Below are 16,293 nucleotides of genomic sequence, written 5' to 3' on the forward strand. Positions count from 1 at the left end.
TCAGCATCTGTGTCCTTCTTCTGTCCACTCTCAGTAACTTCCCTCTGAAAATCTGCTCAGAGTGCTCCAGTCTTCCCAATGTCCCTGTCTCCTGGTGGCAGGTATCAACCTGACTGTATCAAATCAGCCTACATTTTTAATTTATCTAGAATGTATGTATGTATGTATGTATGTATGCATTTATTTATTTATTTATTTATTTATTTATTTATTTATTTATTTATTTATTATGGAGTCTCATTCTGTCACCCACGCTGGAGCACAGTGGCATGATCTCCACTCACTGCAACTTCTGCCTCCCAGGTTAAATGATCCTTTGGCCTCAGTCTCCCAAGTAGCTGGGATTATAGGCACCCAACACCACCTGGCTAATTTTTGTATTTTTAGTATAGACGAGGTTTCACCATGTTGGGTAAGCTGCTCTCAAACTCCTGACCTCAAGTGATCTGCCCACCTTGGCCTCCCAAAATGCTGGGATTACAGATATGAGCCACTGGGCCTGGCCCCCTAAAACTTATTTTATGTAATTTTTTTCAATATGTCTATCTAGTTTTTCTAAAAGCATATATTGAATTCAGTGCCACATTTACCATCTACTAAAGTCTTATATATAATAAAGTATCTTTTTGTATTTTTGATTTTACTCCACCAATTTATTTGTATACCAAGAACTGTGCTGCTTTAATTCTAATAGCTTTATAGTATGCTTTAGTTTTCTTTTTTCATAAATTACTCTTCTTGCTTGTGTATTAAGTAAACTACACAATCAACTTATGTAGCTTTAAAAGCACTTTGTTTTTATTTGTATTAGAGCCTCATGCAACACATAAATTAACTCAGAAGATATTAATATTTTATGTTACTTAAGTTTTCTCTCCTGTATGATATAAATTTCTATTTGTTCAAACATTCTACATATCTTTCACTTTTAGTATTTCCTTCATAGATCCTATGTACTTTTTCTTGTTTGTTCACAGATATTTTTTCTTTCTTGTTGCTATAGCATAAGGATCTTTTCCTTCAACATATGATGTGAGTGCTTGTTACAATATACAGGACACCTATTTGACCCTGAATAGCTTTTTTTCCAGTCATTTTTTTTTTACCATTAGTAACAATTGTTTAGTTGATTATTTTTGTTTCAAGTAAACAATCATCTAAAATAATTTTATTTCCACATTTCTATTTTCATAATGGCTTTCTTCCCTTTTGCTTAATTTCATTCACTAGCAATTAGGAAACAAACGTAAATGGTAGTAGTGACAAAAGCCATGCTGCTTTGTTACTGATCATATTTGGAAAGTGTCTTAGTCCATTCTTTCTGCTATAAAAATATCTTAGACTGGGCATTTTATAAATAATACAAATTTAGTTTTTAGTTCAGTAAGCTGAGAAATTGAAAATCAGGATGCTGGCAGATTTCGTGTGTGGTGAGGGCCCATTCTCTGCTCTGTAGATGGTACCTTGTTGCTTAGTCCTCATATGGCAAAAGGGCAAAAAGGAATGAATCATGTTTTCTCACAATGCAGGAGGAGTAAACAGACCTGGAGGCTCTCTGAAGCTGCTTTTATATGAGCATTAGCCCATTCACCAGGGCAGTGCTTTTATGACTAAATCATTTTACAAAAGGCCCCACCTCTTAATAGTAACACCATGGGGATTAACATGAAATTTGGAAGGACATTCAACATGAGTGTTTCAGTGTTTTCAAAAAGTCAAACCATAGCATTGGTTTCTAATGTTTTAAATTAAGAAAAGAGATGTCAAATTTTATCAAATAACTTCATTATCTATAGAGAGGGTTACTTTTCCTGATTCCAAAAATATTTTGAATAATATTCATAAATTTTAATATTGAAAAGTGTATATACACTTGGCCTTCATAGTGTATTATTCTTTACTTTGCTTCTAGTTTGTTTGCTGATTTTCAGTTGGAAATTTTGGATTCATATTTATAAATAGGTTTGAACGTTTTTAAAATTTTATTACTTGCTTTCCTTTCCTTCTCTTCTTCCTTCCTTTTTTCCTCCCTCTCTCTCCTTCCTTCCTTTCTTCCTTTTTCTTTTCTTTCTCTTTCTTTCTTTTCTTTCTTTCTTTCTTTTTCTCTCTGTCTTCCTCTCTTTCTCTCTTTTTCATTTCTTCTTTCCCTTCCTTCTCTTTCTCTTTCTTTCTTTCTGTTTTCTTTCCTTTCTTCCTTCCTTTGTCTTTCTCTTTCTTTCTTTCTTCCTTTCTTTCTTTTCCTTTCTTCCTTCTTTCTCTTTCTTCCTTTGTTTCTTTTGTTCTTTTTCTGTCTTCCTTTCTTCCTTCTTTCTTTTTCTCTTCCCTTTGGCTTTTTCTCTCTCTTTCCTTCCTTTCTTTTCTTTCTTTCTTTCTTCCTTTCTTTTTCTTCTCTCTTCTTTCTTTTTCTTTTTCTTCCCTTTGGTTGACTTTCTCTCCCCTTCCTTCCTTCCTTCCTTCCTTCCTTCCTTCCTTCCTTCCTTCCTTCTTTTCGTCCTTTCTGCCTTTTCTTTCTCTTCCCTTTGGTTGTCTTTATCACTTTTTGGTATTAATGACATGAATGTTCCATTTAAAAAATCTAAAGTTTTGCTTTATTGTGATTTCATTTATCTACAATATTTTAAAGTTTTGTTTTAAATTAACAGAGTCACTCCTCATGGGAAGACATTTGGGTTTTAACAACTTAGGTATATTCTTATATTCTTACTCTTCTCAGGAAGAGATCTGAATCATGAAGACATTGGTAGTTCTGGAGACAAACTGGGACAAAGTCTAAGGGGAATATGGAAGATGCTGGTGACAGGCACCATTTAGTTTCTTTTTATTTTGACAGGATCTCGCTTTGTCCCCAGGCTGGAGTGCAGTGGGGTGATCGTGGCTTACTGCAGCCTCAACTTCCTGGACTCAAGCAGTCTGATCCTCAGCCTCTTGAGTAGCTGAATAACTAAGTGACAGGCACACACAACCATGCTTGAATTTTTTTATTATTATTTTTATTTTGTAGAAACAGGGTCTCTCTCTGTTGCCCAGGCTGGTCTCAAACTCCCGGGCTCAAACAATCCTCTCACCTTGCCTCTCAAAGTACTTGGGATTACAGGAATGCACCATGCCTGGCACTTAGTTCCTAGTATTGCCTCATTCTGTACTACAATGGGTTCTTAGATGAAGAAACATTCTGCTGTGTACAGTATACATAAAAGAGAAGTTATATATTTGTTTCAATGCTTAACTCTATACTTTATAAGGTAACTAAATACTCTTTTATCCATTTATTTCTGTTTTTCTTTTCCTAGCAAGTATACATTGAGCATCTGATATATGCTAGGAATTCTGCTCAGTGCCAGAATACAGAAAAATGTTCATAAAGCAACAAATCCAACACTATCACAGAATCAACTGATGTGAAAACTGCATGCAACATTTGCTGCAGCCAAAGAATGGGAATAAAAGCATTTAGAGACATGAGTTGAAAATACCAGGCAGTAAGTGCCTTTCATCCCTAGAGAACTGACTGCCCAAGGACATGTGCATCACAGCATTACTAATGTAGCAATTAATCTAGTAACTTCTGATATCTCCCAAGTGGGATATGTAGGAGAGGATGAAAGCAGAAGTAGAATAATTTTCCTTTAATTTAAATGCAATTGGGAATAAGAGAAAACAAAAAAGAAAACATGGATCTTGTAGATATTCCAATCTGGGGTGTGTGTGTGTGTGTGTGTGTATGTATGTATGTGTGTGTGTGTTTATATGTGTGTGTGTTTTACTGTCTTAATGTTTTTTTCTCATACATTTCAATAATATAGCCTGAGTTCAAAAGATAAGACAAGTAGCCTGATAATTTATTTATTGGTTTTCTACTCGAAATTCTCAATCCAATATTTTTAGATTCATTCTTTCTTTCTTTCTTTCTTTCTTTTTTTTTTTTTTTGACAGAGTCTCGCTCTGTCGCCCAGGCTGGAGTGCAGTGGCGAAATCTTGGCTCACTGCAAGCTCCGCATCCCAGGTACATGCCATTCTCCTGCCTCAGCTTCCTGAGTAGCTGGGACTACAGACACCCGCCACCATGCTTGGCTAATTTTTTGTACTTTTAGTGGAGACGGGGTTTCACCGTGTTAGCCAGGATGGTCTCGATCTCCTGACCTCGTGATCCGCCCGCCTCGGCCTCCCAAAGTGCTGGGATTACAAGCGTGAGCCAACGCGCCCAGCCGATTATTTCTTAATGGCTCAGAAGTAGCCATATAATTAAAAGACCTTAATGGCAACATTTATTTATTTGAATAGAAGTTTGACATAGTCTTGAAAGATAAAATAAGGACACTGCTTGAGCAGACATAATCAAGCTATGGTATAGATGTGGTGTATGCCATGAAGATGTAGACATGTTGTTATAATAGACCAATGTTAAATGATTATATACATGCTTTTCCAGTGCAGAGAAAAACTAAGAAGTCTGTTTGGGGACATTGATATTCTTGAAATCATGGTTTAATTTTGCTCTTTTACCTTGAACACAAGAATTGTTTATTGCCTTAAAAATAGAATATATAATAAACAACCTACTGTAACTTCAAATCATAGTATTTTCTCACAATACATCACATTGTGCTTGAAATTAAGGACATACCATCATGATTGATCTTATTGTGATGCAATGTTCTTTTTCATTCACAAATTTCCATGAAGTGTTTATATCTACAAAAGATAATGATGGAGTGAGATTCTTCCTAGGAAAACTTGCCATATAAGTAGTCCTTGGGAACTTGAGTGAGTGGAAGGGGATCTCACATAGTTTTTTTCCTCAGTGAATATTTAAAGAAATATCCTTTTCAATCTCTGAACTTGTTTCAACCATGGTTTACAAAGTGAAAGAGACTCAAAGAGAAATACTTTTTCCTTTAAAACTAGGAAATTATTAGTCTGTCTATCCTACAATCTTGATTATCCAAACAACAAAATAAATTAGAGCTACAAGTTTCTATCTTGATTTTCCATCTATTATTTTTAGTATCAGCATGTGGCAAATTTCAAAAGAAATACAAGCAATATTTGTAATTATAAAAAGTTTAACAACATACTCTATACCTCACTCTCTCAGGTACATCAAGACTATTGACATGCAGAAGCAGTTCATTTAGGATCATATTGATTTTGCTTTTCTGGTTGATAACATACTTCTCTTGGCATGATGTTCTAACTTAAGATATCATTAGCTTGTAGGAGAGAAATGACAGTATTAACTTAGACAAGACACATTTTCCCAAAAAGAAGGATAAAGCTATGTTTGTGACTGCCTGGAGATGTACAGTGCCTCCTCTGCTTGATAGATAAGTCTAAGTTTACACCTTTTCAAGGCTTAGTGACATTATCCTTATTGATTAAAAGGAATCTGGGTTGCCGAATAAGGGAAAAAATAACATGGAGGCTTTTTAATCTCTTGTTGACTTGCCAGAGAGCATGTGAATTGAGGTGGGTAAGTATGTTCGAAAGATGTAAAAACTCTTATGGTACCTGTCATGCTCAAAGGGAAAATTTGTTAAAAGTACTTAAATATTTAATAATGTCTCTATTACCTTTCTTTTTCCTATATTATCTATCCCTGAGCTAAGTCTTCCCTACAATACAGTCATCCACAATGTTGTAAATAGATAAATACATGCTGTGTTATCAAGAAAATGATATTACATATAACTGAAAATTAATCCTTTATATTCTAACAAATACGAAACATTGTTAATGCTTTATTAATCATTAATTTCATTTATTCATTTATTAACTTAATATTCTTTTAAAATTGATTAATATCTTTATGGTAGTTCTTAACCATGTTTGGTGACTCGAGAAGATCATTATGGTGATCACGAAATACACCATAGTTTCATGGTTGCTGAGGTACATCCATATATTTTTCCCTTCACTAAATGACACCATATTTTGACTTCTTTTTCTTTTTTTTTTTTTTTGAGACGGAGTCTCGCTGTGTTGCCCAGGCTGGAGTGCAGTGGTGCAATCTGGGCTCACTGCAAGCTCCGCCTCCCAGGTTCACGCCATTCTCCTGCCTCAGCCTTCTGAGTAGCTGGGACTACAGGTGCCCGCCACCACGCCTGACTAATTTTTTTGTATTTTTATTAGAGACCGAGTTTCAATGTGTTAGCCAGGATGGTCTCGATCTCCTGACCTCGTGATCTGCCTGGCTCGACCTCTCCAAGTGCTGGGATTACAGGCGTGAGCCACTGCGCAAGGTCATTTTTTGGCTTCTTTTTTTAATTTGTTTAATTTTCTTATTTTTTCTGCTGTTCCTTCTTGTTGTCATTGGACTATATACCTGTAGAAGTCAAGATTGGCTAGGTGATGCTTTAAGGGGGCCAGGCAATACTATCATACAGTGTTCCAAGAAGTAGAGAAATGGATATCAGTGAGCACTTATCTCTCTACACAATGATCCTGTACTAGAATTTACACTAGAATTATCTCTCATTCATTTGTGAACCAGCACAGTTTTTGGTACATAGTAGGTTCTTATTAAACGTGTGTAGAATAAATATGTAAAAGCTGACCCTACCATTTTTGGAGTGCAATATGAGTTTGATGTTATATATGACATGATTTGCATATTTTGGATTTAATTTCTACATCGTGCAAGATAATGTGATTATTTTCACTTTATAAAGTAGAAAATTGAATATCATGGAGATTAAGTGACTTCACTATATTCATCCAGTTAGTAAGTAGTAAAGCTGAGATTTGAATTTGGGTCTATATGGCTCTAACCTCAGCATCATATATTTGCTGGTTCAACAGTCCTATAACCTTGTCCTCTTGCCTACTTTAATTCATTTAATCTGCTATATCTGAGAAACCAGATAATCTGTGAAAACACATGTACATCATTTTATACTTTGCTTATTTTCTAGTTTTTGACTGTATTCCAGATAGTAGGAATTTATAAATACATACTCAGTTATGGCCCAAACCATAAAGTATACTGATAAAATTCACTCTATATCGAATACTCATATAGTATTTGAAAATTATACAAAAGTACAAATGTGGCTAGTTTAGGAAAACTTGATTATGTTAGAATCTATTAAAATTGGAATAATTTGATCATTTTTCACCAGTCCACTTACATTTGTTTTGGTTTACAAAGTTTGATATGTATTCAATATTTTTAGAAGAATGTCACACACAGACAAGTATGGACCATGTTACACATACAAATAATCTTTCAAACAATGCCTCTTATTACAAATATTATATTTTTTTCCAAAGTACTTTCAACGATACAAGTTGAAATATTGCAAAAAAAGAAAAACAGTCACCAAATGTGGCACATTTACTAAATGGGCAGAAACTCAATGCAGTCTGAAGTTGGTTTGCTTTTATGAGAACAACCATTGTGACATTTTGCCTGGCCCTATTTTGCATCTAACATTGTTAACATTAAAACAAGGGATGAAAGTTAAGAAGGGCCTTGCTTTCTTCCAAATTAAAAAAAAAAGTGCTATTAATGCAAAGAAGGTTGTTGGCTACTATGCACTGAATAGGAAGCTCTTAGAAGCTGGAGCTGAGCCATTTCGATCACAATGACAACACTGGATTCACTTTTTAAATGTGGACTTATGATGCAAAAACAAGAAAAGATTGAAATGGGAACGGGTAAATAAAATTGATGTCACTTAAGAATAATTTGTTTGTTTCAATTACATTAGGATCTTCTTAGCCCCTGTGAAAGTGTATTCCCCCTCTCACTCCTGGTGAAAGTCTCATTTTGCTCACAAATATTTTAACGCATGTAAGGGTGTATAGTTGAGTTCTCTGGCTAGAGATAACTCATAGCTGAATTTCAGAAAATAGACGTGGTCTTAGTCTTTTTATTAGAAGATTAGTACAAATGAATGGAAGACTTAGAGCAACTCAGCTAATAAGCAAGGGAGACATGTTGATTCTGTTGCCAAAGCACATTATTATGGATAAACAAAACCTTCAGAAACTCACAAGAAAGGTCTCGTCTCATTCCAGCTAAGCTGTGTAAAAAGGAAGGCAGTTCGACAAGGTGTAGACATTTATTTGAGGGAAGAAAGGATATGTGTTGGCACATGGGTCTTTAACTCTAACAATACTTTGCTCTTCCCACCTCTCATGTTGCTACCACTTTCCCAAAACTGATCTCCCTGAAAAGGAAATTATTCATATAAAATGCTTAGAGAGTACATTATTGAGATTAGTGTAGGCTATACTATGATAATTATGGTAACAAACAAACTCAAATATCAGTAGCATAACCTAATTAGGTATACCATGGATGGGATGACTTTTCAGAGCCTCTCCTATCCAAATGGTGACCCAGAGATTTATTCTGTTTGCATCTTTTGCCTGTAACCACTTCCAGGTGATGAGCCGGGGAAGAATGAGCTGGCGGGAACACACTGACTCTCATATACTTTGGCTAGAAATGTACATATATCAATTCAATTCACAATCTGCTTGCCAAAAATTGGTCAAATGGTTCTACTTACCTTTGAGGGGACTGAAAGATACAGAGAAGCATGTGGAATTTTGGCGTGAATCAATGTATCTACCATAGGGAGCCAGTTTTAGAATGCTCCAACAAGGAATAACTATTTATTATAAGAGAGACATAATAAGAATATTTCATATTTAAAGGCTACCTATCTTTTAAAATAGGGGAAAGAGGCATTTTTATGTGGGGAGCCAAATTCACATTCCCATGCATTGGCAAAGCCTGCAGACAGGGAAGTAGGTGGCATGGCAAGGACCCCACCGAAGATCCTGTTATGGGTACCTTCCTGTTCTTACCAGATCAGTGAAGCGCTGTGAATGGCTTCTCATAGTTAATAGTTAGCACAGGGCAGACTGCAGAGGCCGCATCAAAGGAAGACAAAGATAGTTATTGTGTGAACTTTTGACCCCTGGCATGTATAAAAACACTGAATAAACCAGAGCTGTTGGCGCTTCCCTATCAGGGAACCGTCCCTCCTAATCCCGCTTTTCTGTGTCTTTCTTTCACCATTCTTCTCACTACTTCTCGGTGCATCCCTGAATAACCCCTGCGGCCGGACCGCAAGATTTTTATCTTTGGAAAGACATGTTTTCCCATCCATCCATGTTCATGTAAGCATTTAATGCAGAACACTGTCAGCAAATTTTTTATTTTAAAGAAAAATTGCTGAGCAAGATGTAATCGGGTTTCTTTTCACAGTCATCTGAAACACCTAAGAAATTTTTTTTTTCCATTTCACTCCATTTTATTCACTTCTTGAAGTTTTCATTTAATTCATCACATATACAAGGAACAGTCTGAACATTCCTGTTCTCCAAACCATAGCCCTTTCTTTAAATTGAAGTTCAGAGTCCATTTCAGAAAGCTTCTCAAGGGAAATTTCCCTCAATTAACTATGGTTCATTCTTTCATCTGTGCAATCCTCTCCTTATCACTCCCTGTCAGAATAATTCTTTGTATGTATTCATATTAATTGAATACTGACCTATCTCATCTCTTTTAAAGATTATAAAATTCTCAGCGCATGAATCAGGTCTAATCTCAACTATATACTTTAAGTTCCTATTACAGTGCTAAGCATCTGTGGATACTCAGAAAATGTCACCGGCCTATTTATAAGGACTTGGAATTCTATATATAGGGTTTGGAATCCCCCATGACTTCACTAAATTTTTTGATTAATTTTTTCATGTTCATCAAAAAGAACATTTTGATGAATAACAAATAAGTCATTTAGCAGGGTCTGTTTTATAGCCCTTTTCAGCTTTGTAATAATGAAGGAGAAGTTGGAAGAAATGTTGATACTCTAAGACAGTAATGTATTCATTGCATCGCAAAATGTATTGTAATTCTAAAGTACAAAAGTAATTAACATTAACAAGCAAATAATAAAAACAGCATTATCTTCAGAAAACAGCACGTGTAGAATGCAGTTGAGAGTTTGGAATAGGTTGTTGCCAAAAGAAACACTCTGTTTATTTCCAGCTGTGGCAGTTTGCTGCAAATTTTATGGATCTGAAAGTGTATTCTAACCTAGACCTGTTGATTTTTGATGATAGTCTATAGAGTTTTAAAACAAAAATCTTTTGCCTCATTCACTTGGTCTTACTGAAGTATTTTCTTGCTTTGCATACTTTTGTTTTATTCTTTCAATATCATATAAAATAACCTAAATCTACCTTTCCCTGAGTAAAGAGAAGAAAATAATAGAGCAACTGCATATTCTGAATAAATAGATCTTAATTCTAGTTACACATCATTAGAGTCATCATGGCTGTGTTTATAAATCCACTGCTTGACCCTGCCCTAAATGACTTTCTTTTGACTGGTCCAGAGGAGTTGGGCATTAGTACCATTTTTTTGTTTGTTTGTTTTTTAGGTCATCTTGGTTTCTTCAAATGTTAAGCTGGCAGCCTGATTCAATGTTATAAAAACCCATCAGTAAGTTTGGCTCTTTTTCTTTGTGTTCAGCTAAAAAAGATAAGAATCTTACCAAATCAAGAACTCTCCCAAGAATCAACCCCATCGATTTCACTCTGACATTTTATTTTAGTTTTCAAGAGTAGAGAAAGATACGTGTAACCAGAATGTGTACAGGTAAGTAAAAATAACTGGTATTTCATTAGATCTTTTACACCTCAGATTCATTTACTTGATTGTGTGTGTGTGTGTGTGTGTGCATGTGTGCACTTTGGAGGGTTAGGAATGGATTTTAAAATGACATAGGAAACAGAAATATTTAAGCAAACACTTAAAATATTACTAGATATGTATCAGAACTGTGTGTCTGCTTTGAATATAAATTGCAATTATAGATGAAGGGTCAGTAACTGAGAGTCAAAAAAATCATACTATAGCATTTTGAAAGAAGCTTCTCTAGACAGTGTATTGAGAAGGGTAAGAAACACAGTAGAAAACACCTATTTAAGCTGTGAGCTCATTATGAAGTTCGGGGGGAGGCAACAGTTGATTGAATCCCATTGTTCTGTTGGATTGAAGGTTGTCCAAGAAGCAGGACAGCAAGAGAGAATGAACCAAGAATCATCAGTCAAAAATGATAATTCCAACTAGATCTATGAGCATATCAAGTCAGGATGGGAGAACTAACGAAACTGAGCAATCAGAATAAGACATTGGAAGCATCAGAGCAGGAGGTAAGTGGTGATCAGAAGAAAAAGAAAAGGGAGAGTCAGTAATAAGGCCGTAAGGTTACAGGGAGGAAGCAGGAATGAGTAAAAGAGACTCAGGGAGCTTCCAAGGTGCTCCTCTTTAGGAAGCTAGTGTGCTGCTGGGCAGAACCAGGAAAAAGGCAGAATTAGACATGTGTATACTAGAATGAGCCCTATATTTATGCATTCCTTCATTCTTTATTCAACAAATAAGTACCTAGTATGTACCAGGCACTATGCTGAGTCCTGGAGAAGGTACAGGTGAACAAGATGGACCTTCTGAACAGCCTTACTTCTCTATTCCCCACTATGCCTTATCATTGAGAACTTATTCTTCTAGTAGCTTTGGGAGGACAGGCCCCTTAGGTGATTTTTTTTGAAAGGTTGTTTGTTGTTGTTGTTGTTTTTTAGCAACAATGCATAATGTGATAAACTGTTATGTTTGCCCTGTTTGAGTTTATATTTCCACAGGCATGACCAATATTCACATTTATCATCTTCAAATTATACTGATTTAAAAAGTTTTTTTTAATTGTGCAATTCTAACTAGTTTCCTCTTGGTAATGAGCACCTGAGCAGAACTGATAAAGTATTCAAACTTCTCCTTGAAAATCCTATTTTAAAATGTGACCAAATGAGATCCCTGCTTTGAGAAGACATGGCAAGAATGAGTTAAGAGCTACTGTCTTTAACAAAGATCACCGAAGAGTATTCCTTCCATAGGCAGTGGGAGCTTCTCATTCCCCCATGAGTCTGGTAAATGCTCATGCACACACTATTGCTGAGGGATAACCGAAACTCAGGAACAATCATATATTTGTATGTTTCTTCCTTCCAAACTCCTGACCCTATTCTAGCTCAGATAGATATGAAAGAGTATGGCAATAAAGCATGTATGCTATGAAATTGTACTAATTGGATGCATAAAGGATCACAAGTGCTGTGCAGAAACTCCATTCAAAGGGCCTAAGGTGTAGACATGCAAAACCTGCTGCTTCAGGTGGGCACTGAAGCTACCATTATAATAGCATGGCGTGGGCAGTCCTAGTTCCTCCAGGTCCTTTCCCACACGGCTCTCTCAGCAGGCTGCATTATGACTTTTACAGGCCCTAAGTGTCATGAACCCCTTACTTCATTAAAAAAAAAAGATTTTATTTTCGATAGAGTTGGTATACAGATAAAGATAGTAATTAAAATATATTTTCATATTTTCTTTCATCTATTATAAAAGTTCACTTTTTTCCTTCTGATTTGGAAGAAATGTAAAACATTCTATGGGCCCCTAAAAGTATTGTGAATCTTGGGCAATCTGTCCACTGTACCTAATGGATAAGGTGTCCCTGCCTCTGGGGTCAGTGCCACTGCATGCTCCTGCCATCGACTTGTGCCACCCGATTGCCATTTGCTTTTTCAAAATGCAAGCACAAACTTTAGATTCCTTTTTTTTTTTTTTTTTTTTTGGAATAAAAGGGCTCTTTACTGCTCACAAGGTTATTTCTCATTTAAAAATTATTCCCCACCCCTTGCTTTTAGTAATCCCTCTTTACTCCTATTCAATCCTGGATGTCACAATTAGACAGAAAGCATGAACTTTTTTTTCTTTTTCTTCTGTAGCAGTGGACACCTTATGAGTAGATAGATATTAACTGCTCCAGATCTGTCAAGTAGATGCATTTCCTTTGCTTTTGATTTTCACTGAGTAGAAAAAAACCTCTGTTACTTGTTACTTTACGACATAGAGACTCCACTGAAATAGTTTAACAAAATGAAAATGTAAAGTGAACCACAGCAATGGTGTGACTAGGGGTACAAAGTGGATGATGCATATGAAAGACAGAAGTAGACAGGAAAAGAAAGAGACAAGCAGAGAGACAAAGACAAGAGGCAGAAGGAAAGAGAGAATACAGAGAAAAGTAGTTGCTCTGATAGTAATGTGAACAGAAGTCTAAAAGGTAAGAGTAGATAGTGCTAAAGGAGAAAAACATGGACTTCTACCTTTCTCTTCATTTTCTTCCTAAGATCATTACCTCTAACCACCTCCACTCAAAATAATTTCCCAAAAGTCATGTTTCCACCAAAGTCTTTATCTTCACTAGCCATCAATGGGAGAAAAACAAAGGGTGATAGGAAGAGAGGGATTGCTCTAGTTATTACTTCTGCTTAACAGACTACTCCAAAAATTTAGGGTTCAGAACAAACATTTTTTGTTTCTTTGTTTACAGCATCTTTGGGTCAGGAATTTGGTCATCTTTGGGACAGCAAGACCTCGCCTGTGGTCTGTGTCATCTGCGGCATCAACGAGGAGGACTCCATGGCTGGAGATGACTCACCAGGTGGGAGCTGGAATTGCCTGGAGACAATTTCACAGTGGTTGAAATCAGTTATGGGCTGGAGTCCTAGTGGGGGGCTGTTGTTTAATGTACCTACACGTAGCATCTTCATGTGGCCTGGGTTTCCATTGCTCACAGCATAGCAGCTTTGGGGTAGTGGCATTTCTTCCACGACAGCTCAGAGTTCCAACAGGGACTGTTCCAAGAAAAACAGATGGAAGCCGTGTGTTCTTTTTTTTAACCTAGCTGTGAAAATTACATGGCGTAAATTCTGCCATACTTTTTGAGTTTAAACAGAGACATGTCCTGTCAGATGTATAAATGGGGTGCATGTAGGTCCCACCTCTCAATGGGAAGAGAGTCAAAGAATGTGTGGACTTATCTAAAACCACCATAGACAGGTTTTAGCTAATTCTTCCATTCATTACTTTCTATCTCTGCTGAACATTATTAAGAACATTAGGTTCCACTGGGCGCTGTGGCTCACACCTGTAATCCCAACACTTTGGAAGGCCGAGGTGGGCAGATCACGGGGTCAGGAGTTCAAGACCAGCCTGGTCAATATGGTGAAACCCTGTCTCTAATTTAAAAAAAAAAAAAAAGTAGCTGGGCATGGTGGCGTGCGCCTGTACTCCCAGCTACTCGGGAGGCCGAAGCAAGATAATTGCTTGAACCCGGGAGGCAGAGGTTTCAGGTGAGATCATGCCACTGCACTCCAGCCTGGGTGACAGAGCAAGACTCCATCCCAAAAAAAAAAAAAAGATATTATGTTCAAATAATTCTACTTAGCCTTCACTAAGACAGAAGGGTCTACCCTGTCATAGTGCATTTTTCTTATGTAGAAAAATAACTAATACTCCATCAAATGACCTCCAAATTAAGGAACCCATTCACCCTAATTCTGGGGCTATTATTGAGGAAATGCCCCCATTTTGTTTTTTTGTTTATTTATTTATTTATTTTTATTATTATACCTTAGGTTTTAGGGTACATGTGCACAATGTGCAGGTTTGTTACATATGTATCCATGTGCCATGTTGTTTTGCTGCACCCATTAACTCGTCATTTAGCATTAGGTATATCTCCTAATGCTGTCCCTCCCCCATCCCCCCACCCCACAACAGTCCCTGTAGTGTGATGTTCCCCTTCCTGTGTCCATGAGTTCTCATCGTTCAATTCCCACCTATGAGTGAGAACATGCGGTGTTTGGTTTTTTGTCCTTGCGATAGTTTCCTGAGAATGATGTTTTCCAGTTTCATCCATGTCCCTACAAAGGACATGAACTCATCATTTTTTATGGCTGCATAGTATTCCATGGTGTATATGTGCTACATTTTCTTAATCCAGTCTATTGTTGTTGGACATTTGGGTTGGTTCCAAGTCTTTGCTATTGTGAATAGTGCCGCAATGAACATATGTGTGCATGTGTCTTTATAGTAGCATGATCTATAATCCTTTGGGTATATACCCAGTAATGGGATGGCTGGGTCAAATGGTATTTCTAGTTCTAGATCCCTGAGGAATCGCCACACTGACTTCCACAATGGTTGAACTAGTTTACAGTCCCACCAACAGTGTCAAAGTGTTCCTATTTCTCCACATCCTCTCCAGCACCTGTTGTTTCCTGACTTTTCAATGATGGCCATTCTAACTGGTGTGAGATGGTATCTCACTGTGGTTTTGATTTGCATTTCTCTGATGGCCAGTGATGATGAGCATTTCTTCACTGTGGTTTTGATTTGCATTTCTCTGATGGCCAGTGATGATGAGCATTTCTTCATGTGTTTTTTGGCTGCATAAATGTCTTCTTTTGAGAAGTGTCTGTTCATGTCCTTTGCCCACTTTGTGATGGGGTTGTTTTTTTCTTGTAAATTTGTTTGAGTTCATTGTAGATTCTGGATATTAGCCCTTTGTCAGATGAGTAGGTTGAGAAAATTTTCTCCCATTCTGTAGGTTGCCTGTTCACTCTGATGGTAGTTTCTTTTGCTGTGCAGAAGTTCTTTAGTTTAATTAGATCCCATTTGTCAATTTTGGCTTTTGTTGCCATTGCTTTTGGTGTTTTAGACATGAAGCCCTTGCCCACGCCTATGTCCTGAATGGTATTGCCTAGGTTTTCTTGTAGGATTTTAATGGTTTTAGGTCTAACATGTAAGTCTTTAATCCATCTTGAATTAATTTTTGTATAAGGTGTAAGGAAGGGATCCAGTTTCAGCTTTCTACATATGGCTAGCCAGTTTTCCCAGCACAGTTTATTAAATAGGGAATCCTTTCCCCATTGCTTGTTTTTGTCAGGTTTGTCAAAGATCATATAGTTGTAGATATGCGGCATTATTTCTGAGGGCTCTGTTCTGTTCCATTGATCTATGTCTCTGTTGTGGTACCAGTACCATGCTGTTTTGGTTACTGTAGCCTTGTAGTATAGTTTGAACTCAGGTAGTGTGATGTCTCCAGCTTTGTTCTTTTGGCTGAGGATTGACTTGGCGATGCGGGCTCTTTTTTGGTTCCATATGAACTTTAAAGTAGTTTTTTCCAATTCTGTGAAGAAAGTCATTGGTAGCTTGATGGGGATGGCATTGAATCTATAAATTACCTTGGGCAGTATGGCCATTTTCATGATATTGATTCTTCCAACCCATGAGCATGGAATGTTCTTCCATTTGTTTGTATCCTCTTTTATTTCATTGAGCAGTGGTTTGTAGTTCTCCTTGAAGAGGTCCTTCACATCCCTTGTAAGTTGGATTCCTAGGTATTTTATTCTCTTTGAAGCAATTGT

The 16,293-nt window shown here is 36.8% G+C and overlaps 1 long non-coding RNA gene across 3 annotated transcripts in view; it reads left to right on the forward strand.

Moving 5' to 3' along the window:
• LOC129471585 (uncharacterized) overlaps nt 1-16,293 on the forward strand; it is a 264,013-nt gene that overhangs the window by 194,178 nt on the left and 53,542 nt on the right. For 2 of the 3 annotated variants that reach the window (XR_010118626.1, XR_010118625.1), the window contains 3 exons: nt 10,401-10,462; nt 11,021-11,175; nt 13,413-13,523. This is a non-coding gene — a long non-coding RNA (uncharacterized lncRNA). Of the gene's footprint in view, nt 1-9,843; nt 11,176-13,412; nt 13,524-16,293 lie in introns of those variants that run through there. The other variant, XR_008653650.2, reaches the window with a different exon arrangement.

This window comes from Symphalangus syndactylus, chromosome 21 (genome assembly GCF_028878055.3).
Source record: "Symphalangus syndactylus isolate Jambi chromosome 21, NHGRI_mSymSyn1-v2.1_pri, whole genome shotgun sequence".
Taxonomy (NCBI): domain Eukaryota; kingdom Metazoa; phylum Chordata; class Mammalia; order Primates; family Hylobatidae; genus Symphalangus; species Symphalangus syndactylus.